Genomic DNA, 27,750 nt, shown 5'->3' on the forward strand with positions numbered 1-27,750 from the left:
ACACATATGTAAAAGTTTTCCAATAACTGAATTAACTATCAGTTCTAAATTTTAAATGAACTAAAATTAAATAAAATTTAAAATTCAGTGCCTCTGTCATACTAGCCATATTTCAAATACTCAATGGCCATATGTGGCCACCATATTGGACAATGCAGGTCTAGAGCTTTCACTTTGCAAATCTCGTCAATTCTGGTAAGAATTCTTCCAGATGGGGAAAGATCTGTTTGCTCATGAAGAAAATCCAGGAACACTAACTCCCAATGCTCTGCCCTTCTGAATGAGTGAGTCCCACATGGCAGCATATGGCCACTCTTAGTTTATTCAGGACAAAGATGACCTTCCCTGGTCTAAACTATCATAACATGATAGAAAAGACAGCACAGTAGGCCGAGGTTCAAACTGGAGAGATTTTAAAACCACGGATATTCTTTTGAGTTAGATTCTCTGTCTCCCTTCTAAAAGTATTCTGGCAAATTTACTGGCATATTTCTTGAGATTCACCAGGTACTAGTTCCATATGCCCCACTCTACACACAGTACATCATTTAATCTCACAGCAATCCTGTGAGATGGGGTGAGAGCCAGAGAGGGTGTTAATAATTTGTTCAAGGTCATACACCTAATTATAAGGTGCAGAGCTAGGATTCAAGCCCAGAAAGTCAGATTAAAAAGAAAAAAAAGGGTTTCCCTGGTGGCGCAGTGGTTGAGAGTCTGCCTGCCGACGCAAGGGACACGGGTTCGTGCCCCAGTCCGGGAGGATCCCACGTGCTGCGGAGCGGCTGAGCCCGTGAGCCATGGCCGCTGAGCCTGCGCGTCCGGAGCCTGTGCTCCGCAGCAGGAGAGGCCACAGCGGTGAGAGGCCCGCGTACCACAAAAAAAAAAAAAAAAAAAAAAAAAAAGAAAGAAAAAAAAGCCTGCCATAGAAGCCCTCTGATTCTAACCACACACCCTAAGTTCCTACTTTTCAAAGCCTCCTCACAATTCTCACGGAGTAGGTGGGGCAGAACAGAGCAGGAATCGCCTTGTACTTTACCAGGGAGACACAGGAGCTACCTAGCAGAGCAGTCCCTCCACCCCGTGTCCAATGCCTTTTCTAAGATGCCTGGGGTCAAGAGCCAGGCAGGGGGTACCTGTCGTCTACTATGTACCACGCATGCTGCCATCATGCCTTGTTCACTCTTCCAAACCACTCTGGAAGGAAGTAGTATCCACATATAAAGAGATGAGAGTTCCATCAGGTAAGGAAGGCTGCCTTCAGTCACACAGCCAGCTTGCACCACAGCTGGAATTCCAACCCAGGTCTGCATCCGGCCGAGGTGGAGCCTCAGCCTAGGGCCTCCTGATGATAAGACTCTCCCCAAACCGCAGTGACTCTCTTTGTTCAAGAGAAACCTTCTACCAAGCTGATATAACATGAGCGACCATATACAGCAGAAGGTAGGATCAGATTTCTTCGTAATTTAGATGCTGTTAATCAGAGTGGCTGTTCTTATGTCTTCTGATTTGGTAAAGTTTTATTGTATTTACATGGGATGAATTCACAATTCAAAAAACAAAAACCAAAAGAGATACAGAGCAGGTTGGTTTTAATCTGGTTAAATCTTCAGAGACAGGGATTTCAAGGGCAAACACGACTTAGCTGCTGAAGGCACTGGCAGATGGAACTGGCTTTTCCCCAGAGCTGGATTAAACAGGCCAGCCTGGAACTGATCCAGAGTGACAACTCACAAAGGGGGACTAAATCATCATTGGAATACATTGGAAACATGGAGCCACTTAACTCGGGGGTGCATTGCCTCATAACAGGCAAAATGGCAATCGGACCTGTTTCCACTCAAGCAGACAGTGCCTCTGAGTGGAAAGAAACACCCCTCACCAGCACAAGCCTGTCTCTGTTGAGAATATTCCCCTCATAGAACTGTATGAGCAAAAGCAGGCCTCACCAGCAACCCCAATTATCACCTGGCTGGCAGGTCTCTGGAATTCTGGATCTGAACAGCGCATGGCAGATTGTTATTAGCCAAATTTTAAACAGGTTTATGAACACCTGGCTCAGAAAATCACAAGTAATAAATCCTTTATTTTCAATGTGCAGGGAAAGGTATGTATTTTTTATTAATAGTCTTTATTAATAGACAATCAGTTTCTCCCACCCCTATATAAACATGGAGCAGATATTTAAAGATTATCAGTTTGATAAAGTGCCAACAGGATACCCACCTGTCTTGGGTCAGCCTCGGCTTTCCCATGAACAGGAACTTTGCTCAAATAATTTCATAACTCATAAGTGCTTACAGTTCCCATATAAAAAAAACGAAAAACAAGCCAAGCTTCCTCACCTAACCCAACCAGCAGTTGTTAGGACAATTTAAAAACATTTGAGAAATCAATAGTTCAATTCACGACATAAGAGCAATTTTTCCTTCCCCAGAATCTGTAAACAAGAAAGATCACCTTTCCACAAATGAGATGGTATCTGTGAAAATACTCTTCAAATCCCCTGCACGTGGCAGACCCTCCTGGACAGGGTGTCGGTCAGTCCCAAGTACATACCATGCACTGGTTCCCTTGGCCCAAGCCCCACCCTCAAGTTCATGACAAGAGCAAGGCCCCTACAGGACCAGGTTGAACAGGCCTCTCCCTCTTGAGAAACAGAGCTGGATCAAAGTCTTTGGGGACAGTTATTTAACTTTCCACTTTGATTTCCTTGAATGCATACTGTAGGAGGTTACTCAGCCCCTATTTCTGTTACTAATATTCTCCCAAAGTGACCTTTATAAATTCAAATCTATAGAGTTAATCATAAATCACCTATTAGTCAACTGTTTTCAATTTTTATTTAGGCAATTCCTCTACCCATGCTGTCATCAAAAACTAAAATTGGGTAATTCGAATTGGCCATCTCTACTTCCCCTTTCAGAGAGAAATGATAACAAAGGGTGAATGATCCAGAGAAGCTCAAAAGGAAAGACAACTTAAAGCCAGCTGTGCCCATTATAAAGAGGTCTTAAACTTGTTTGTAAATGGTGACAAAACAAACCATGTCAGAACTGAAGGTATGGAATTTACAGCATTAAACTTAATATCATTAGTGAAACTTTACAGGGTCCTTTACATTTGTGTACATCAAAGTGGTATTTCTAGCCAAAAACAAAAACAAAAAAACTAGTGGTTATCATTCAGGGCCCCAAAGTTTGGAACACTGCACCTCTTTCGAGAAGTAAGTTGCCACCCACCTCGAAAGGGTTTCCAAAGAATCACTGATAGTAAGGGTATCTCACCTATTATATCTGCAGGAATGCTGGGGAGTCTCAATGAACAACTTCAGAAAAATGCAACCTGGAGAAACAAATTGAACAAAACATTACTTTTTTTTTTCTTTTCTTTTAAACACACAAGGAAGGCTTACCATACAATTTTATGTCTCATTAAAATATGTGGTGTTTCAAATATTGGCCCCCAGGTTGCATATAAGTTCAGCTTGCATTAAAATGTAGCCACCCCTTCCTGGGAACACTGATGTACTAACCCAAAGTCCAAACCACGGATGAACCAGAAAAAAATAAGAGAGCAGGGACGAAGGTGCAGCCCGTGAACATGCACCTTACGACGTCCTTTCCTTTCCCCTCACAAGGGGATCAACTTGAAAACACAACCTGTGACCTTGAGGGCACTTTATGAACAAACATAAAAAGCTCAAATAATCCAAAAATGAATTATGGAATGAAATATAAAATTGTGAATGAGGAATCCATCCTGGCAGCACTTTATATTCTTTTTCAGTTATTCTGTTAACTTTTTTTAAAGCTAAATTCACAAGGATGTCAAAAATTGGAGAACTGGGGAAATGGTCATTAAAACCCTCACATAGTAAACAGAGGAATCGAGAAGAAGAATTTCTTTAATGATTAGTTTATTCCAAAATCAAAGTCTTTAGATAAACTTTTAAAATTATAAGGCTATTTAATACGGTCACAAAATAGACCAAAATGTCTTTCAGCACTGCTTTGAAATATTAAACATAAATGGAACAAATTTCTTATATAAAATATCACAGTTGCCATTTGTTGGGAATTTATTGTGCACCTAGGACCGTGTGGCATCAGATTATAACCTTTCCAGACAGAGACTATGTCCATTAACATATGAGGAAGCAGATTTTTTTTTTTTTTTTTTTTGCGTTACGCGGGCCTCTCACTGGCGTGACCTCTCCCGTTGCGGAGCACAGACTCCGGATGCACAGGCTCAGCGGCCATGGCTCACGGGCCCAGCCACTCCGCAGCATGTGGGATCTTCCCAGACCAGGGCACGAACCCGTGTCCCCTGCATCGGCAGGCGGACTCTCAACCACTGCGCCACCAGGGAAGCCCAGGAAGCAGATTTTTAAAGAAGCAGAGAAACTTCCCCAGTATCACACAGATCCAGGGTTTCCAAATCATGCTCTTTTCACTCTGCCATGTGGCCCCTTGAAAGCACTCCTTTCACTCTATGTAGTCTTTTCATCACCTCCCCAAATAGAAATCTGACATTCCTTAAAGTAAAAGTCTGGAAAGGAAACTGACTAGCAGATAAAATTAACTTGTGCTTTCTGCATGTTTAAAAATGTTGAGCCTAATCATGCCATTTAGGATTGTAACATAATACAGTACGTGAGTAAACTTACATCCAGATAACTAGGTTAACACGTGCAGCATCAGTATAAATCCAGACTGGACCTGAGGTTTAAAAGCCAATACTGGACTCAAAGGCTCCTCTATCTAAAGAAATCATTTTAGTTCAGTTACAAACTCAAAGATACTGGACAATGCTCATTGGGTTTCAGTTAAGAAAAAGTACATACATAAAAGAATTCTGAACTCCTAAGGTCCTTTGTTATATAATAGCTTGGGGGAGTTATGATTTTTTTTAAAAGGTTCTTTATAAGTTAATTACTAGTTAAATTCCAAGAATTTCCCACAGCTTAATTTTACCCTTTCAGGAAACATCATGGGAAGTCACGATCAGTATTTTTATCTGGAAACAGCTTCTGTGAAATAAGCCACTAGGATTATTATGAATCGGTCTGTTATAAATGAAGTTCTTGATCAATGTTTCATTACCTCTAAAAGCTAAATGGGTCACAAAATACTTGAATTAGCACACCTCCAAATCAAAGATAACATTTAAAAAATCTCTTTTGTTACATACAAGGCAAGCAAAAGTTCTGGACAGTTAAGGCAGATATTGAGACCCTAACAACAGAGGAGGCAGGGTTGAATCCTGATTCCCACCTAAAGTTCTCCAAACTCATACTGCCAAAAAAAGGCACCTCCTAGAATACATAAATTTGGCCTAAGGTCCAAAGAAGTATGTTATCTGGGAGTAAGTTTTCAGTATCATGATAAACCTTTTCTGACAGCCAAGTCCCATCTTGTGAAACCACCAAAGTGATCAGAAAGATGAACCATGCCAATTCTGTTATTGGATATGGTTGGTAAATAGGGTGTTACAGTTTTTAATTTTTTAATGCTATTTCAAAAAAATACAGTAGACTAAAAATATGTCAAATCTCAGTCCTCAAAAGTTCATAAAAAATAGTTAATGTATTAACTGTCAGGCACTGTTCTATGTACTTCATGGAAATTAACTCATTTATTTCTCACAAAAACCCTGAAGTAGGTACTAAATATATCCATTTATTTTATTATTTTTTAATTAATTTTTATTGGAGTACAGATGCTTTACTGTGTTGTTAAAGATTTGTTTTTTTTTTTTTGATGTGGACCATTTTTAAAGTCTTTATTGAATTTGTTACAATACTGTTTCTGTTTTCTGTTTTGGTTTTTTGGCTGACAGGCATGTGGGATCTTAGATCTTGGCTCCCAGACCAGGTATCGAACCCACACCCCCTGCATTGGAAGTGCAGCACTCACAAAGGCATTATCACGCTGCAATATCACCAGTTTTCCATTTCTCTACGTGCAAATATGTTTTTCATTTACAGGTTGTTAAACACATGGGAGCTTAGAAAAATTAGAAATATCTGTGTTTCTTGGGCTTCCCTGGTGGCGCAGTGGTTGAGAGTCCGCCTACCGATGCAGGGGACACGGGTTCGTGCCCCGGTCCGGGAAGATGCCACATGCCGCAGAGCAGCTGGGCCCGTGAGCCATGGCCACTGAGCCTGCGCGTCCGGAGCCTGTGCTCCGCAACAGGAGAGGCCACAGCAGTGAGAGGCCTGCGTACCGCAAAAAAAAAAAAAAAAAAAAAGAAATATCTGTGTTTCTTATTTATCATTCTTTTGTCTTCATTTTTGTAGATTTTTTTAAATTAATTTTTATTGGAGTATAGTCCATTTACAATGTTGTGTTAGTTTCTGCTGTACAGCAAAGTGAATCAGTTATACATATCCACTTTCTTTTAGATTCTTTTCCCATATAGGTCATTACGGAGTATTGACTTCCCTGTGCTATACAGTAGATTCTTTTCTTTTTTTTTTTAAGATTTTTTTGATGTGGACCATTTTTTAAGTTTTTATTAAATTTGTTACAATATTGCTTCTGTTTTATGTTTTGTTTTTTTGGCAGAGAGGCATGTGGGATCTTAGCTCCCCAACCAGGGATCAAACCCACACCACCTACATTGGAAGGTGAAGTCTTAAACCACTGGAAGTCCCCAGTAGATTCTTATTCGTCATCTATTTTATATATAATAGTGTGTATATGTCAATCACGAACTCCCAATTTATCCCTCCCTCCCTTCCCCCCTTGGTAAAACAAACCATAAGTTTGTTTTCTACATCTTTGACTCTATTTCTATTCTGTAAATATGTTCATTTGTACATTAGTAGTCTGCTGAGCCCAATAAATACAGGTACTATTTCTTCTAGCAAGGATTCTTAAAAAAATTCAAACCACCACATTTTTGCATATTAAGGAGTTAAAAAGTTTTTGCTTCCCATTCATCCCCATTTGGTTCCCTGCCCTTTGGTTCCACTTCCGCAGATCAGGAGCAGAAACAATAGCTGCCTTTAGTGCCGGAGCACAGTACCCACGTGACAGGCCCCAGCTCTTATTTATTGAATTGAATTGCCAAAAACAGGAAGCTGAGTTTAAGACCCCTTTCTCAGTTATAAATTTCTATAACTTGACATGCACTGATTTGAACTGTTTCTTGTTACCCTGTAAAACTAGAACCAAGAAGTGTAAGTTATCTTGAAGTTAGGAGGCTAGGTTTCAGCTTAACTGAAGAAAGAATGTCATCATAAACAGCTGTCCCACAGAGGTCCAGGCTGCCTCTGGGTGGGTGAAGAGGCAGCTGCTTGTGATCACAGAGGCCCGTAGAAGGGCAAAGTCTCAATAACCGTCCTGTAACAGAAAGAGGCATTTCATGAACCCTGCGGTAGTTCACAAAGCCCATATTTGGTAAGGATGGGGGGGGTCCCATGGCAGAGCACTGTGTAAGTTACACGACACATTGAAATTCATTTTCTCATTTGATCAACTCTAGGAGTGGAAGGTAGCTGGAGTGGGGGTGGGAACAGACGTCATTTATTATTCCCATTTCACAGACTAGGAATTTGAACAACTTAAATTGAATCACACAGTAAATGCTATAATCTGGGCTCCAACCCAGGACTTCTGACTCGCAAGTCCAGGGTATTTCCAACTAGGCAATATTGCAACAACCAAGACCATACTTATTCATCAAGGACAGGGGCAATGATGGGTCCCAAAGATGTGAAGCATGGAAGCGAATACCAGAGGAGATGAGCTGAAAGCAAAATATGGTAAGAGCCCTACCACTCTCACAAACCACCCCTTCTACCTCACTAAGAAGTACTCTATATTTTTGGTAGAGACACTTCTCTCACTTACATGTGTCCACTAAAGGAATAATCGTCCAAATCCTACTTTACTGTGCTATGTTGATACATAGCACATAGGAAGCACATAGGAAGCACACATACATACATAGGAAGTCGGTTCACATTTTAAGGGGAGTTAGTGGCAGCATAATATACACAAAGAGCAGTGTCCCGGGACTTCCCTGGTGGTGCAGTGGTTAAGAATCTGCCTGCCAATGCTGGGGACATGGGTTCGAGCCCTGGTCCGGGAAGATCCCACATGCCATGGAGCAACTAAGCCCATGTGCCACAACTGCTGAAGCCTGCACCCCTAGAGCCTGTGCTCCGCAACAAGAGAGAAGTCACTGCAATGAGAAGCCCGTGCACTGCAATGAAGGGTAGCCCCCACTCACCACAACTAGAGAAAGCCTGCACGTAGCAAAGAAGACCCAATGCAGCCGAAAAAAAAAAAGAGCAGTGTCCCATTTCTGCATGTAAAGTATAAATTGTCACTCAAAGCCTATGCTGGGAGTTAAAAAAAAAAAAAAAAGTCAATGGAATGCGCTGACTATTCTAACAATAGGTCCGGGATAACCTTGGGTCTGACAACAGAAGTTTAACAGAAATGGGTCAGCCACTGAAGGACTGCTGAACCTTACAAGATTTTCCAGGAAAGACGTAAGAGCGTCAAATTTCATGAACCTGTCTACCAAGTAGAGGGTGGCAGATTGCCAAAGGCTGGACTGCGATAACTCATGTGAAATCCTGGGAACTTGAACCTTTACAATGCCTGCCCTGCCACTCAGCCACACAGGGAATGACTGAAGTTCAAGTTTCCAAAGACCTCATAGACTACAAGCTGAATGTTCATCACAGAGACTTCCTTTCACTCGTAAGGAAGGAGAAATGACTCAATTCAAAACTCCCCACATCAACGTGAATCTGTTAAAGGGGACTTTTTAAGTATCTGCGTACCACAGAATAGCCTACTTGGATTTTATCTCCTGCATTTGGTCAGTGCAAGGCACAGGGCAGACGTTTCATGAATGTTTACCATGTAAACGAATGGGTGATCGCATTAGGAAAATTTGCCACAGATAGAAAAGGCACAATATGGGAAAGAGAGAAATACTGGGTTGATAGGAATGAGAAAACCATCAAGCCAAGATGACAGCAGGAATTCCAGAATGCGGAGAAAACACCAGAGGTGAAGGGTGACTCAGCAGGCATGGAAAGAGTACGGGGTGCTGGTTATGCTGTCCTCGCAGGAGAGTCCTCAATTTGGTGCATAATGTCTTCTGTCCTGGAGTATCCTTAGAACACAGGTGATGGAGGAGGCTAATGGAGCGAGTGTGCACAATTAAAGAGCTCTTTAGCGACTTCCTGGTGGCACAGTGGTTAAGAATCCGCCTGTCAATGCAGGGAACATGGGTTAGCGCCCTGGTCCGGGGAAGATCCCACATGCCACGGAGCAACTAAGCCCATGCACCACAACTACTGAGACTGCGCTCTCGACCCCGTGAGCCACAACTACTGAGCCTACTTGCCACAACTACTGAGCCCGTGCACCACAACTACTGAGCCTGCGTGCCTAGAGCCTGTGCTCTGCAACAAGAGAAGCCACCGCAGTGAGAAACCCACGCACTGCCACAAAGAGTAGCCCCTGCTCACTGCAACTAGAGAGAAAGCCCACGTGCTACTACGAAGACCCAATGCAGCCAAAAAAATTTTTTTAAATAAATAAGCAAACAAACAAACAAATAAATAAATAAATAATAAAGAGCTCTTTAAGTAATTCTGAGAATCCTTCCTCCGGATGACAACTATTTTTTGCGGTATGCAGGCCTCTCACTGCTGTGGTCTCTCCCGTTGCGGAGCACAGGCTCCGGATGCACAGGCCCAGCGGCCATGGCTCACGGGCCCAGCCACTCCACGGCATGTGGCATCTTCCCGGACCAGGGCACGAACCCGTGTCCCCTGCATCGGCAGGCGGACTCTCAACTGCTGCGCCACCAGGGAAGCCCGACAACTACTCTTAATATTCTTGCTTGTTTTTTAAACTTGAGTATAGATATGTGATCATTTTGCAAGAGAGAAACAGTTGTGAATATCATCAGGCACTGGCAATGGGTAAACCTCATCCAATACTCCAACAACCACTTGTTCAAGAACAGGTCACTGGAGATTTGACAGATCCAGGTTGTCACAGGAGGGCAGGTGAGCGCAGCACAGCCGGGGCACATGCCAGGCAAACAGGCGGCCCCGTGAGGAACTTGGACTGTAAGTGCTGACAAGCCCTTTCTGTTTGACATTTCTTAGCAGTCTGCATTCCAAATCTGGGAATAAACTTTAAGTAATAACAGACCAGTGTTTCTGAAAAACAGATGCCAAGATTAAAACTCAAAATAAAGAACGTCTACTCATTAAAAAGATTTCCAAACCAATTACCAAAGGGTAATTCAGATTCACACAGGCCAAGGCATATATACAGCAACTAGAGACCCTGCTCCCGGGCTGGCCGTCAATGATAAACCCCTTGAAGTCCAGGAATCAGCCTGTCTGACCTATGGAATGCTTCCTGAAGACCCTCACACGGCATCGCTTCACAGAGGTGAAGCTCATTGAGGGGCAGGGCTGTTACACCATCAGGACAGGCCAACTCACCATCGTGGAAATGCCTTTCCTTTAAAGGATTTGCAATTTCCTGAAAACATAGGCAAGAAATCAGAGAAAGGGAGAGTCGGCCTCTATGCAAGGTAGTTCTAGTGGTAAAATGGATAGCTTGCTTTAGGAAGCCCAGCTTCCCCAGCTTAAATATTTACCCTTTTCGTTATCTTACATATACATAAAAGCATTTATCTGCCCATTATTTTATCTACTCCCAGTCAAAAAGTATCTGCCGGGGAGACCAAAACGAACAAGGCATTCCTTGCTACGTTCCAGGAAAGTACTCCCTCTCGTGTGTTGTTAGCAATTCTCTGCTTAGATGTCCCCGCGCTGTGCCCCCAAGACCCCTACTGCGGGAAGGGCTGGCAGTCTTTGCTTATACCACAACGCGTGTGGGTCACTGCTGGTGTGTGTACCTTAAGCTTCAGTCTTCATAATCAAAGGCTTTGAGCTTTGCTAAACCTTTGACGTAAGTGAGCAGGTAACAGGATTTTGGTGGCAGAGACAATGAAGAGGATCTTCATTTACACCAGAGAGAGCCCAGAAGGCCAGTGTCACCGGGGCACGCATGAGGACAGCCTCCGAATGAAGGCCGGAGGAATAAAATCACTTCAAACGCTCCTCACTTTCAGGAAAAAAAAAATTTCAAGAAATGTGTAAAAATCTGCATCACCGCAAAACCAAGGGTACGTGAACCTTTAATAAAATATTCTTAGCTGGCACGAAATCTCACATAGTAATGTACAGTATAATCTATCAATAAAAATAAATTCTAATACTCCTCGGCGGTGGAGTCCTGTAATGAGGCCTGTACTACAAGCATCACCCCACAAGGAAAAGGGGAGCACAACTGCTGCACGCTAAGGAAGGAGAGAAGGAGGTGGGTACTGAAATTCCCTGACATCTCCTGGGACAGCTCAGCTTAACTAAGCAGAGGAATGTGCACACCGCAAAGGAATACAATGACTTAGTATTAAAGAATAAAAATTATTATACATGGGGCTTCCCTGGTGGTGCAGTGGTTAAGAATCCGCCTGCCAACACAGGGGGCATGGGTTCAATCCCTGGTCCGGGAAGATCCCACGTGCCGCGGAGCAACTAAGCCCATGTGCCACAACTACTGAGCCTGCGCTCTAGAGCCCGCGAGCCACAACTACTGAGCCTGCATGCCACAACTACTGAAGTCTGTGCACCTAGAGCCTATGCTCTGCAACAAGAGAGGCCACTGCAATGAGAAGCCCACACACCGCAACGAAGAGTAGCCCCCGCTCGCCACAACTAGAGAAAGCCCATGTGCCGCAACGAAGACCCGACACAGCCAAAAATAAATACATTAATTTTTTTAAAAAAAGCTATTATACACGACAGAAATCTTATTGCAGAATCACTGCATTTATAAAGCCTTCCATGTAAAACTTAAAGTGGGAGGTGGAGGAAACCTGCTCTGATAAATTAGAGAAAATGACGGCAAACACACTAAAACCAAAATAATGCCAAAGCTGCACGTGGAGGATGCCAGAGCTTTTCTGCGGAGTCCCCGCTGCTCATTCGTCCCATTCCCAATGAGCGCCCAGACCAAGGGTGACCTCAGAGCCCACACCCCTCATTTAGGAGAGCCACAGCCTGTCCTTCCTGCCCACCCCCGCATCAAGACAGCCTCACCCTGGGTCAGAAGCAAAGGCCGAGCCCCGTCCTCTCTCCTTCAAGCTTTCAGGCATCACAACCAGGTCCCTTCCCCGTGGCACCACACAGTGGAGTTCTTTCTCAAAACTCCAGCCAAGATGGCAGAGACTTCTGCAACAGCTCTCAGAACAGGAACCTTGCCGAAGTGGTCTTTAAAATCAGAAAAGGACGCAGGATAAGGGGGATGTGGGGAAGGAACGCTCTCAAGGGGGCACCTGGGAAGGGGAGAAAAGGGGAAAACCCAAGATTCTTTCTCCCATTTTTTTTCTTCCCCAAGGACAGCATTCAAGGTCAGATTAATGAATGCATCCTCTTAGAACACATCTGACCTTAGCTCACCTGTCCTGGGTTTGCTGACCACTCCCCATGACAAGTCATGGGGCTATGCGCCCCTCTTTCGTGGCCCGCTTTGACCCCAAATCTGATGCTGTGTCCTCCAAATCTGCCCGTTTGCCTCTATATCTTCCCCAATTCCATACGTGGAACTCTGTTCAAGACCCAACTCAAATGTCATCTTCCACGAAGCCTTCTCTAAACTTGCTCTTGCCTTTGACCTCTTCCCATCCCTTTCTTCTCTGAGCCCATGCAGACTTCTGAGCATGGCTCTGGCACTCCCAGCACACTGGGTAATAATTATTTGCTTAGTTGACTCCCAGGTCCAAGTACATCCATCCATCTGCTAGCTAACATTTACGAACTGTGGCTCCGGCAACATTACAAAATGGGCACGACTAAGTCCTCGACTAGGAACAGAGGCCTTCTCCAGATCACAGATATTCATATGGCTTATCCTCTCACTTCGTTCAAGTCCCTGTACGAATGTCACCTCCTTCCCTCACCTCCCGAGCTGAAGAGCACAGCATACATCCTCAGTCTCCAGCACTGTCTGCCATTCTCACCCAGCTTTATTTCTCCAAGCTCTCACCACTGCCTGACAGCCATCCATACAAATGGATGAATGGGCAGTTATAGACATATCTAGATATATAGGTACAGATACAGATTTTTTTTCTAAGTCACTTGTTTGTCCACTAGAGTGTAAGCTCCATTAAGGCAAGGCCTTGAATGTGCTTGAGTCTGTGGTGTATGGACCCCTAATATCTGGACTAGCACCTGAGACAGACTGAGTTCTTAGTATCAGTTGATGAATATATGTATGGGTAGATGATAACATCTTGGCCAAGAAACCCAGGGGGAAAAGGAGATCGGGTGAGGGTAGCCTCTATTTGCTCACTGAGGCATTTTTTTTTTTAACAGATCTTTATTGGAGTATATTTGCTTCACAATATCTTGTTAGTTTCTGTTGTACAACAAAGCAAACCAGCCATATGCATACACATGTCCCCATTTCCCCTCCCTCTTGAGCCTCCCTCCCATCCTCCCTATCCCACCCCTCTAGGTCATCGCAAAGTACCAAACCGATCTCCCTGTACTATGCTGCTGCTTCCCACCCGCCAACTATTTTACATTTGGTAAGTGTATATATGTCGATACTAGTCTCACTTCGCCCCAGCTTTGCCCTCCCACCCCATGTCATCAAGTCCATTCTCTTTGTCTACCTCTTTATCCCTGCCCTGCAACTAGGTTCATCAGTACCATTTTTTTTATTCCATATATATGTTAGCATACGGTATTTGTTTTTCTCTTTCTGACTTACTTCACTCTGTATCAGACTCTAGGTCCATCTACCTCACTACAAATAACTCAATTTCGTTTCTTTTTATGACTGAGTAATATTCCATTCTATATATGTGCCACATCTTCTTTATCCATTCATCGGTCGATGGACATTTAGGTTGGTTCCATGTCCTGGCTATTGTAAATAGTGCTGCAATGAACACTGTGGTGCATGTCTCTTTTCAATTATGGTTTTCTCAGGGTATATGCCCAGTAGTGGGATTGCTGGGTTATACGGTAGTTCTATTTTTAATGTTTTAAGGAAGCTCCATACTGTTTTCCATAGTGGGTGTATCAATTTACATTCCCACAAACAGTGTAAGAGGGTCCCCTTTTACCACACCCTTTCCAGCATTTACTGTTTCTAGATTTTTTGATAATGGCCATTCTGATTGGCGTGAGGTGATACCTCATTGTAGTTTTGATTTGCATTTCTCTAATAATTAGTGATGTTGAGCATCTTTTCATGTGCCTCTTGACCATCCGTATGTCTCCCTTGGTGAAATGTCTATTTAGGTCTTCTGCCCATTTTTCAACTGGACTGTCTGTTTTTTATTATATTGAGTTCCATGAGCTGTTTGTATATTTTGGAGATTAATCTTTTGTCTGTTGTTTCATTTGCAAATATTTTCTCCCATTCTGAGGGTTGTCTTTCCATCTTGTTCATGGTTTCCTTTGTTGTGCAAAACCTTTTAAGTTTAATTAAGTCCCATTTGTTTATTTTTGTTTTTATTTCTGTTCTCTAGGATGTGGGTCAAAAAAGATCTTGCTGTGGTTTATGTCAAAGAGTGTTTTTCCTATGTTTTCCTCTAAGAATTTTATAGTGTCTGGTCATACATTTACATCTTTAATCCACTGGAGTTTATTTTTGTGTATGGTCTTAGGTAGTGTTCTAATTTAATTCTTCTACATGTAGCTGTCCAGTTTTCCCAGCACCACTTACTGAAGAGGCTGTCATTTCTCCATTGTATGTTCTTGCCTCCTCTGTCATAAATTAGGTGCTCAGATGTGCACAGGTTTTTCTCTGGGCATTCTATCCTTTACCATTGATTTATAGTTTTGTTTTTGTGCCAGTACCATACTGTCTTGATTACTGTAGCTTTGTGGTATAGTTTGAAGTTGGGGAGCCTGATTCCTCCAACTCAGTTTTTCTTTCTCAAGATTGCTTTGGGCTGGGAGCTTCAAGATGGCGGAAGAGTAAGATGCAGAGATCACCTTCCTCTCCATAAATACATCAGAAATACATCTACATGTGGAACAGCTCCTACAGAACACCTACTGAATGCTGGCAGAAGACCTCAGACCTCCCAAAAGGCAAGAAGCTCCCCACGTACCTGGTTAGGGCAAAAGAAAAAAGAAAAAACAGAGACAAAAGAATAGGGATGGGACCTGCACCAGTGGGAGGGAGCTGTGAAGGAGAAAAGGTTTCCAAACATTAGGAAGCCCCTTCACAGGGGGAGACTGTGGGTGGTGGTGGGGGGGAGCTTCGGAGCCATAGAGGAGAATGCAGCAACAGGGGTGCGGAGGGCAAAGTAGAGAGATTCCCACACAGAGGATCAGTACTGACCAGCACTCACCAGCCAGAGAGGCTTGTCTTGTAACCTGCCAGGACAGGCGGGGGTTGGGAGCTGAGGCTCGGACTTCGGTCGGATCCAAGGGAGAGGACTGGGGTTGGCTGCGTGAACACAGCCTGAAGGGGGCTAGTGCACCACAGCAAACCGGGAGGGAGTCCAGGAAAAGGTCTGGAGCTGCTGAAGAGGCAAGAGACTTTTGCTTGCCTCTGTTTCCTGGTGCGCGAGGAGAGGAGATTAATAGCGCCCCTTAAAGGCGCTCCAGAGACGGGCGTGAGCCGCAGCTACAAGCGCGCACCCCAGAGACGGGCAGGAGACACTAAGGTTGCTGCTGCGGCCACTAAGAAGCCTGTGTGCAAGCACAGGTCACTATCCGCACCTCTCCCCCCGGGAACCTGTGCAACCGGCCACTGCCAGGGTCCTGTGATCCAGGGACAACGTCCCCGGGAAAACACACAGCACACCTCAGGATGGTGCAACGTCACGCAGGCCTCTTCCACTGCAGGCTCACTCCGCATACGTACCCCTCCCTCCCCCAGGCCTGAGTGAGCCAGAGCCCCTGAATCAGCGGCTCCTTTAATCCTGTCCTGTCTGAGTGAAGAACAGACGCCCTGAGGTGACCTACACGCAGAGGCGGGTCCAAATCCAAAGCTGAACCCCGGGAGTTGTGCAAACAAAGAGAAAGGGAAATCTCTCCCAGCAGCCTCAGGAGAAGAGGATTAAATCTCCATAATCAACTTGATGTACCCTGCATCTGTGGAATACCTGAACAGACAACGAATCATCCCAAACTGAGGAGGTGGACTTTGGGAGCAAAGATATATATTTCTCCCCTTTTTCTGTGAGTGTGTATGTGTATGCTTCTGGGTGTGATTTTGCCTGTACAGCTTTCTTTTTACCATTTGTCTTAGGGTTCTGTCTGTCCTTTTTTTTTTTTTATTTAAAAAAATTTTTTTAATTATTATTTTTTTAATGTTTTATTTTAATAACTTTATTTTATTTTACTTTATTTTACCTTCTTTTTTTCTTTCTTTGTTTTCTCTCTTATATTTTGAGCCGTGGGGATGAAAGGCTCTTGGTGCTCCAGACAGGCGTCAGGGCTGTGCCTCTGAGGTGGGAGAGCCAAGTTCAGGACACTGGTCCACAAGAGACCTCCCAGCTCCACGTAATATCAAACGGCGAAAAACTCCCAGAAGTCTCCATCTCAACGCCAACACCCAGTTCCAATCAACGACTAGCAAGCTACAGTGCTGGCCACCCTATGCTAAACAACTAGCAAGACAGGAACACAACCCCATCCGTTAGCAGAGAGGCTGCCTAAAATCATAATAAGTACACAGACACCACAAAACACACCACCAGATGTGGACCTACCCACCAGAAAGACAAGATCCAGCCTCATCCACCAGAACACAGGCACTAGTCTCCTCCACCAGGAAGCCTACACAACCCACTGAACCAACCTTAGCCACTGGGGACAGACACCAAAAACAAAGGGAACTACAAATCTGCAGCCTGTGAAACGGAGACCCCAAACACACTAAGTTAAGCAAAATGAGAAGACAGAAAAACACACAGCAGATGAAGGAGCAAGGAGAAAACCCACCAGACCTAACAAATGAAGAGGAAATAGGCAGTCTACCTGAAAAAGAATTCAGAATAATGATGGTAGAGATGATCCAAAATCTTGGACATAGAATGCAGAAAATACAAGAAACGTTTAAAAAGGACCTAGAAGAACTAAAGAGCAAACAAACAGTGATGAACAACACAATAAATGAAATTAAAAATTCTCTAGAAGGGATCAATAGCAGAATAACTGAGGCAGAAGAACGGATAAATGACCTGGAAGATAAAATAGTGGGAATAGGGCTTCCCTGGTGGTGAAGTGGTTGAGAATCTGCCTGCCAATGCAGGGGACACGGGATTGAGCCCTGGTCGGGGAAGATCCCACATGCTGCGGAGCAACGAGGCCTGTGTGCCACAACTACTGACCCTGCGCGTCTGGAGCCTGTGCTCCGCAACAAGAGAGGCCGCGGCAATGAGCCCTGCACACCGCGATGAGGAGTGGCCCCTGCTCGTCGCAACTTAAGAAAGCCCATGCAGAAACGAGGACCCAACGCAGCCAAGGGTGGATAAATAAATAAATAAAATTTTTAAAAAAATAGTGGGAATAACTACTGCAGAGCAGAAGAAAGAAAAAAGAATGAAAACACTTGAGGACAGTCTCAGAGACCTCTGGGACAACATTAAAAGCACCAACATTCGAATTATAGGGGTCCCAGAAGAAGAAGAGAAAAAGAAAGGGACTGAGAAAATATTTGAAGAGATTATAGTTGAAAACTTCCCTTATACGGGAAAGGAAATAGTTAATCAAGTCCAGGAAGCACAGAGAGTCCCATACAGGATAAATCCAAGGAGAAACACGCCAAGACACATATTAATCAAACTTCCAAAAATTAAATACAAAGAAAAAATATTAAAAGCAGCAAGGGAAAAACAACAAATAACACACAAGGGAATCCCCATAAGGTTAACAGCTGATCTTTTAGCAGAGACTGCAAGCCAAAAGGGAGTAGCAGGACATATTTAAAGTGATGAAGGAGAAAAACCTACAACCAAGATTACTCTACCCAGCAAGGATCTCATTCAGATTTGATGGAGAAATTAAAACTTTTACAGATAAGCAAAAGCTGAGAGAGTTCAGCACCACCAAACCAGCTTTACAACAAATGCTAAAAGATCTTCTCTAGGCAGGAAACACAAGAGAAGGAAAAGACCTACAATAACAAACCCAAAACAATTAAGAAAATGGGAATAGGAACACACATACCAATAATTACCTTAAATGTAAATGGATTAAATGCTCAACCAAAAGACACAGACTGGCTGAATGGATACAAAAACAAGACCTGTACATATGCTGTCTACAAGAGACCCACTTCAGACCTAGAGACACATACAGACTGAAAATGAGGGGATGGAAAAAGATATTCCATGCAAATGGAAACCAAAAGAAAGCTGGAGTAGCAATTCTAATATCAGACAAAATGGACTTTAAAATAAAGACTATTACAAGAGACAAAGAAGGACACTATGTAATGATCAAGGGATCAATCCAAGAAGAAGATATAAGAATTGTAAATATTTATGCACCCAACATAGGAGCACCTCAATACATAAGGCAAATACTAACAGCCATAAAAGGGGAAATCAACAGTAATACATTCATAGTAGGGGACTTTAACACCCCACTTTCACCAAGGAACAGATCATCCAAAATGAAAATAAATAAACACAAGCTTTAAATGACACATTAAACAAGATGGACTTAATTGGTATTTATAGGACATTCCTTCCAAAAACAACAGAATACACATTCTTGTCAAGTGCTCATGGAACATTCTCCAGAATCGATCATATCTTGGGCCACAAATCAAGCCTTGGTAAATTAAAGAAAACTGAAATTGTATCAAGTATCTTTTCTGATCACAACGCTATGAGACTAGATATCAATTACAGGAAAAAATCTGTAAAAAATACAAACACATGGACGCTAAACAATACACTACTTAATAACCAAGAGATCACTGAAGAAAGCAAAGAGGAAATCCAAAAATACCTAGAAACAAATGACAATGAAAACACAACAACCCAAAACCTATGGGATGCAGCAAAAGCAGTTCTAAGAGGGAAGTCTATACCAATACAATCCTACCTTAAGAAACAAGAAACATCTCAAATTAAAAAAACTGAACTTCAGCTTCCCTGGTAGCGCAGTGATTGAGAGTCCAACTGCTGATGCAGGGGACATGGGTTCGTGCCCCAGTCCGGGAAGATCCCACATGCCATGGAGCAGCTGGGCCTGTGAGCCATGGCTGCTGAGCCTGTGCATCCAGAACCTGTGCTCCGCAACAGGAGAGGCCGCAACACAGAGAGGCCCACGTACCACATTAAAAAAAAAACCCTAACCTTACACCTGAAGCAATTAGAGAAAGAAGAACAAAAAAAAAAAAAAACCAAAGTTAGCAGAAGGAAAGAAATCATAAAGATCAGTGCAGAAATATATGAAAAAGAAAAGAAGGAAATGATACCAAAGATCAATAAAACTAAAAGCTGGTACTTTGAGAAGATAAATAAAATTGATAAACCATTAGCCAGACTCAACAAGAAAAAAAGGGAGAAGACTCAAATCAATAGAATTAGAAATGAAAAAGGAGAAGTAACAACTGACACTGCAGAAATACAAAGGATCATGAGAGATTACTACAAGCAACTATATGCCAATAAAATGGACAACCTGGAAGAAATGGACAAATTCTTAGAAATGCACAACCTTCTGTGAATGAACCAGGAAGAAACAGAAAATATGAACAGACCAATCACAAGCACTGAAATTGAAACTGTGATTAAAAATCTTCCAACAAACAAAAGCCCAGGACCAGATGGCTTCACAGGTGAATTCTTTCAAACATTTAGAGAAGAGCTAACACCTATCCTTCTCAAACTCTTCCAAAATATAGCAGAGGGAGGATCACTCCCAAACTCACTCTATGAGGCCACCATCACCCTGATACCAAAACCAGACAGAGTTGTCACAAAGAAAGAAAACTACAGGCCAATATCACTGATGAACATAGATGCAAAAATCCTCAACAAAATACTAGCAAACAGAATCCAACAGCACATTAAAAGGATCATACACCATGATCAAGTGGGGTTTATCCCAGGAATGCAAGAATTCTTCAATATATACAAATCAATCAATGTGATACAGCATATTAACAAATTGAAGGAGAAAAACCATATGATCATCTCAATAGATGCAGAGAAATCTTTTGACAAAATTCAACACCCATTTATGATAAAAACCATCCAGAAAGTAGGCATAGAGGGAACTTTCCTCAACACAATAAAGGCCATATATGACAAACCCACAGACAACATCATGCTCAATGGTGAAAAACTGAAACCATTTCCACTAAGATCAGGAACAAGACAAGGTTGCCCACTCTCACCACTATTATTCAACATAGTTTTGGAAGTTTTAGCCACAGCAATCAGAGAAGAAAAAGAAATAAAAGGAATCCAAATTGGAAAAGAAGAAGTAAAGCAGTCACTATTTCAGATGACATGATACTATACATAAAGAATCCTGAAGATGCTACCAGAAAACTACTAGAGCTAATCAATGAATTTGGTAAAGTAGCAGGATACAAAATTAATGCACAGAAATCTCTTGCATTCCTATACACTAATGATCAAAAACCTGAAAGTGAAATTAAGAAAACACTCCTATTTACCACTGCAACAAAAAGAATAAAATATCTAGGAATAAACCTACCTAAGAAGAGAAAAGACCTGTATGCACAAAATTATAAGACATCGATGAAAGAAATTAAAGATGATACAAACAGATGGAAAGATATACCATGTTCTTCAATTGGAAGAATCAACACTGTGAAAGTGACTCTACTACCCAAGGCAATCTACAGAGGCAGTGCAATCCGTATCAAACCACCACTGGCATTTTTCACAGAACTACAACAAAAAATTTCACAATTTGTATGGAAACACAAAAGATCCCGAATAGCCCAAGCAATCTTGAGAAAGAAAAACAGAGCTGAAGGAATCAGGCTCCCTGACTTCAGACTATATTACAAAGCTACAGTAATCAAGACAGTATGGTACTGGCACAAAAACAGAAAGATAGATCAATGGAACAGGATAGAAAGCCCAGAGATAAACCCATGCACATATGGTCACCTTATCTTTGATAAAGGAGGCAAGAATATACAGTGGAGAAAAGACAGCCTCTTCAATAAGTGGTGCTTGGAAAACTGGACAGGTACATGTAAAAGTATGAAATTAGAACACTCCCTAACACCATACACAAAAAAAAACTCAAAATGGATTAAAGACCTAAATGTAAGGCCAGACACTATCAAACTCTTAGAGGAAAACATAGGCATAACACTCTATGACATAAATCACAGCAGCATCCTTTTTGACCCACCTCCTAGAGAAATGGAAATAAAAACAAAAATAAACAAATGGGACCTAATGAAACTTCAAAGCTTTTGCACAGCAAAGGAAACCATAAACAAGACCAAAAGACAACCCTCAGAATGGGAGAAAATATTTGCAAATGAAACAACTGACAAAGGATTAATCTCCAAAATTTACAAGCAGCTCATGCAGCTCAATAACAAAAAAACAAACAACCCCATCCAAAAATGGGCAGAAGACCTAAATAGACATTTCTCCAAAGAAGATATACAGAATGCCAACAAACACATGAAAGAATGCTCAACATCATTAATCATTAGAGAAATGCAAATCAAAACTACAATGAGATATCATCTCACACTGGTCAGAATGGCCATCATCAAAAAATCTACAAACAATAAATGCTGGAGAGGGTGTGGAGAAAAGGGAACCCTCTTGCATTGTTGGTGGGAATGTAAATTGATACAGCCAGTATGGAGAACAGTATGGACGTTCCTTAAAAAACTAAGAATAGAACTACCATACGACCCAGCAATCCCACTACTGGGCATATACCCTGATAAAACCATAATTCAAAAAGAGTCATGTACCAAAATGTCCATTGCAGCACTATTTACAATAGCCAGGACATGGAAGCAACCTAAGTGCCCACTGACAGATGAATGAAGAAGATGTGGCACATATATACAATGGGATGTTAGTTAACCATAAAAAGAAACGAAATTGAGTTATTTGTAGTGAGGTGGATGGACCTAGAGTCTCTCATACAGAGTGAAGTAAGTCAGAAAGAGAAAAACAAATACCATATGCTAACACATATATATGGAATCTAAGGGGGGAAAAAATGGTCATGAAGAACCTAGGGGCAAGACTGGACACAGACCAACTAGAGAATGGACCTGAGGATATGGGGAGGGGGAAGGGTAAGCTGTGACAAAGTGAGAGAGTGGCATGGACATATATACACTACCAAACGTAAAATAGATAGCTAGTGGGAAGAAGCCACATAGCACAGGGAGATCAGCTCGGTGCTTTGTGACCACCTAGAGGGGTTGGATAGGGAGGTGGGAGTGAGGGAGATGCAAGAGGGAAGAGATATGGGAACAGATGTATATGTATAACTGATTCACTTTGTTGTAAAGCAGAAACTAACACACCATTGTAAAGCAATTATACTCCAATAAAGATGTTAAAAATTAATTAATTAATTAAACTGATTGTTTTGGCTATTTGGGGTCTTTTGTGTTTCCATACGAATTTTAAGATTTTTTGTTCTAATTCTGTGAAGAATGCCATTTGAAAGGGATTTGATAGGGACTGCACTGAATCTGTAGATTGCTTTGGGTAGTATAGTCATTTTCACAATATTGAGTCTTCCAATCCAAGAACATGGTATATTTCTCCATCTGTTTATGTCATCTTTGATCGCTTTCATCAGTGTTTTATAGTTTTCTGAGTACAAGTCTTTTGACTCCTTAGGTAGGTTTATTCCTAGGCATTGTATTCTTTTTGTTGCAATGGTAAATGGGAGTGTTACCTTAATTTCTCTTTCTGATTTTTCGTTGTTGGTGTACAGGAATGCCAGAGATTTCTGTGCATTAATTTTGTATCCTGCAAATTCACTGATTAGTTCTAGTAGTTTTCTGGTGGCACCTTTAGGATTTTCTATGTATAGTATCATGTCATCGGCAAACAGTGACAGTTTTAATTCTTGTTTGAAGTACAGTTGGCCCTCTGTATTGGCAGGTTTTAGTCCAAGGCTGACTGAACCTGCATATGCAAAACCCATGGATAGGGACTTCCCTGGTGGTCTAGTAGGTTAAGACTCCATGCTGCCAATGCAGGGGGCCTGGGTTCGATCCCTGGTTGGGGAACTAGATCCCACAAGCATACCACAGCTAAGAGTTCGCATCCCATGAGTAAGAAGTCCGCATGCCACAACTAAGACCCAGCGCAGCCAATAAATAAATATTAAAAAGAAAAAAAAAAACCCATGGATATGAGGGCCAACTGTAACTGGTTGGGCAACGAAGTAGGGGGGATTCCTGTAAGCAAAAGGCAGGAACTGAAGCAAGGAGTTTAGAGCAGACAACAGAATTTGGGAAATTATCAGGAGATGGTTGAAGCCATAGTTAAGGGTGAGATTACCGTGGAGTAAGGGAAGAGCTGGCTATTGTATAGTAAAAAAAAAAATTAATAGCATCTACTGCATATGGATGCATACTAAAGGAGTGACTGCATGTGAAATATCTGATCTGTCTCATCGAGACTTAGCCAAATTACTCTATAGACAGCAGGTGCTCGAAAAATGCTTATTGAATATATGAACACCTATTAAGACTAAGACCTACCATCCTCAGTGCCACCTTACCCGCACAACATGGATTCGAGAATTGTATATTTACACGAGGTTGTTTTTCTCGTGTAGGATTCTGAGTTAGTCCAGTCTGATCAAAGATTAAGAGGTACTCCAGCGTTATCTACAGTGCGGAATAACGCTGCATTATGTGTTATTATCCAGTGCCGGAAAGAAAGCAGTCAGGAACACAATTACTCAGAATGGGGTATAAAAGGAAAAAGCTCATTCCTACAAGGTCAGTGAACATGAGCGTCCACCATGGCGCAAGCACTGTAGTTACAGGTTTGAACGTAAATCCACAAGGAGAAAAACTTCCTGGCACAGACTAAAAGCAGTGACAATGTGGCATTTGAGCTAAATTCAAAAGATGAGTCAAATGTAAAGGTCCAGTCTCAGGATAGAAAAAAAATCACTGGTTGGCCTAAGTGGTTTGCTTTTAAGTTTGTGATGAACTGTAGCTTAACTAAAAATACTCACCCAGAATCAGCAATGGGAAACGTCACCGTGAGTGCCCCGTTCAGAAGAGTTAGTCAAGGAAGCGAAGGAAGGCCTCACCTCAACAAGCGCAGGGGCCGAAGCAACTGGGTGAGGCGCCTGCTCTAAGTGTGCTGCAGAGGGTCCTTGAGCGCAGGGCCCCAGGGGTGCCGCTGGTGGGGTGCAGGAGGAAGCGAGCAGAGTGCTTCCCCAGCTACAACTTCGGGGTCTCTGCGTTTATCTTTTTCTTCTGCGTTAAAATTCCACTTAAAATCTTGCTTAACGAAAGCACTCGACAGTGAAAACACACACTTCGGAAGCCACTGACCAGGAGCAAATTAATTCCGGGGATAAAAATCAACAGACGTTTTAAAATTCTAATTTTTATACCCATTTTCACAATTGGCTCAAGACTATAATGATTGGTGCAGAGACCAAGAGGCACTTAAGTTTTTTTTTTTTTTTTGCAGTATGCGGGCCTCTCACTGTTGTGGCCTCTCCCGTTGCGGAGCACAGGCTCCGGACGCGCAGGCCCAGTGGCCATGGCCCACCGGCCCAGCCGCTCCGCGGCATGCGGGATCCTCCCGGACCGGGGCATGAACCCGCGTCCCCTGCATCGGCAGGTGGACTCTCAACCACTGCGGCACCAGCGAAGCCCGGCACTTAAGTTTTATACTTCTGTAATGTTTATAATGAAAAAGAATACTTTTCTTATCAAAGAAGTGTTAGAGATAACTAACGTTAGTTCAGATGACTTGTCTTTCCTTATCTTTCATAGAAGACAGATTACAGCTAAATCTAATTGCTTCCCTCGGCAAAAATGAAATCCACTGAGGGCTCATACATGACTGCATGTATGCTAAGAAACAAGAAAAAATGTTCTGTGTGTAATTAGTAGTAAAACTCTATTCATACAGAACCATTCTCTGGGGGAGCTGTGTGCCCTGGAATCATAGTTTTCCAAACAACTTTCATAAGATTCCTGTATACGCTATTCTTTTACAGAGGAGAACCAAGTGTTTCAAATTTTAATTACAAAATGGTATTTCAATGAAGAAATGAGAACAGATACAGAGAACAATGGACTTTCAGGAGTTAAAATAGAAGCAGATTTCTCTAATGCCAACCCTTCTCCCAATTCCCAAAAAAGAGGAGGGTACTGTCACAGCAAGAACTATGGAGCATTATTTCAGTAATCTCTAGTCTAACTTAGCCTTGGAGGTTTTGTCTTCAGGCTAGAGAGACCCACGAGCAGCGGGCACCGAGACCCTGGCTCACAGGGAGTATTTAAAAGATTTTTCTCATAGCTGCTAAAGATGTAGGCAGCGTGCCCTCCATCCACCAAGATGAGAGACCAAGCCCTCCATAACCAGGACTTGCCTGCAAGGTCCCAGGAGGAAAAGCTGAGTTCAGATATCCTTCCAGGCTCTCTAACCCTCCCTGTGATCCATGGCACACATGTGAGAAGCAGCTGGTCAGGGTTAAAAGTACAGTCTGGCTCCAGAGTCCTGCCCAGCTAACTGGCCCCCAGAGCTACTGAACCCTGACCTGGGGTTCACCATACCCCATTTTCTAACCAAATGTGTTAACTGGCTGCAGATTCTTGAACTATGTGCCTCAGATGCATTTTCCAACACACACACACACACACACACACACAGTGATAGGACAGAATTTTCTCTAGTGAGAGAATATTATTTTATTTGTTAATATCAATAGCTAAGCACTTAGCAGCAAATTCAACTACAATGGTAGTTGTATTTTCCCATCAACTGATTTACCAATCAATGGTAATAAACAGCAACCTGCAACTGGTTTAAATCCCTCTCTCCGCAACACTCTTCTGTGTCAGAGGATGCCTCACTGAAATCTCCAGATAACATTTTCCTCAGAGACAATTCCGCGGATGCATCAGGTTTGGTTCCTGAGCTTTCATTTACGTGAACCATTCACACTAGAACAGGACGATTCTTCCTTTAGCCAGGCCTCCTGCTCTCGCGGTGTGTATTCCTTAGTCACCGAACATTTCAGCATCTCAAAGCTCTCTGCGTATAGCTCAGAACTGCTGACTGTTAGGGCAGGAAGAACCTCAGAGATGAGCTGACACAAAGCCATCATTTTTTCAAACAGGGAACTCAGTCCAGAGAAGTGAAGTGACAAAAAAGTCTGGGTGGCGAAGCTGGGGACAGCAAACTGGGCACTCCCTCCTAATCCTGTGTTCATGCCAGGGGACTAAACACCAGGTTCCTCAGGGCCCTGAGTTACTCAGCTGTGTCTCAGGAACCATGAGGCAGGAGGAGGCCGAGGGGCAACCCCCAGAACAGCTGCAGTTTATCTGTTTCATGTATTAAACACAAGATTTCATTTGAAAGAAAGGGTTTCACTGTAAATAAACAAACATCTTGAAAACCACCACATGGCAGGACCAACTTCAAATAAATGGAAAGTTAAAAAAGAGAAAGAACTAAAAATATAGGGTCTGACTTGAATGAATGTGTCCTTTTTTAAATGGAACAAGGACAGAAAACAGCACTAAAACCAAATGTTATAGCTTAAGAGTTCTCTCCTTTATTTTTCCCTGTCTAGGAAAGTAAAACAAACAAACAAAAGAGACAAAGAGAAGAAGAACAAAGGGAAGGTAGTATATTTTAGTTTCTAGGTCCCTGGGAATGTCTTAAATCCGTATTACATTGACTGGGCAATTTCAAGAAACAGAGTCACATAGGACATTGACCTAACTAAAATTCTTAAGATAAATCTATCTTCACTGAAAAGAATGGAAGAAAGGTTTTCATAAATTACGGGTACACGCACACACAAAAGCCCTCCAATTTTACCTTTTGTTTTCCTGTCGGCTGAGCACCTTTAATAGCTTATAACGTCTCCCATTTCTAAAAAACCAATTCTTTCTTACAGATGCTCAAAAGCCAATGAACAGTGTGTCTTTAAGGTCAGTAGGTGGGAGGGAAGCTGGTTTGTCACTATGTGGTAGGCTAGAGCTGGATGCAGCCTGCAGAAGTAGACGGCCAGCCCCGGGGACACTGGGAATTCAACAAGTCACTAAGAACTATGCTCGCTGCGGTTTGGCATGCCACAAAAACTTTTCTTGACTTTTTCATTTTTGTCATTCTAGACTCCTACTGGAGCCAGATGATTTAAAAATCTTGTTTCAGACAATCTTCTTAACTTTTTTAAGTTAATAGCTTCCAATGACACTGAACCAACCAACCTCTTCGCATTTTATAGACCATTTAAAGCCAGCAAGTTTGATCATTTAGTAAAGCAATAGTTCTTTACAGGAAGTGCCCTCAAGCTAAGCACTGCTCTTTGGGGAGTTTGTTAATATGCTCAGTCAAGCCAGCTCTGTTGAAGCCAAGTGAGCTCCCAGTGCCACCCTCTGAAAAGATCAAATGTCATCTTCTAAAAGGACTTCTTCCTTCCTCCCTCCTACTCACTCCCAAATTTCCACAAGCAACATTAGCATA

Source organism: Phocoena phocoena, chromosome 3, assembly GCF_963924675.1.
Source record: "Phocoena phocoena chromosome 3, mPhoPho1.1, whole genome shotgun sequence".
Taxonomy (NCBI): Eukaryota; Metazoa; Chordata; class Mammalia; order Artiodactyla; family Phocoenidae; genus Phocoena; species Phocoena phocoena.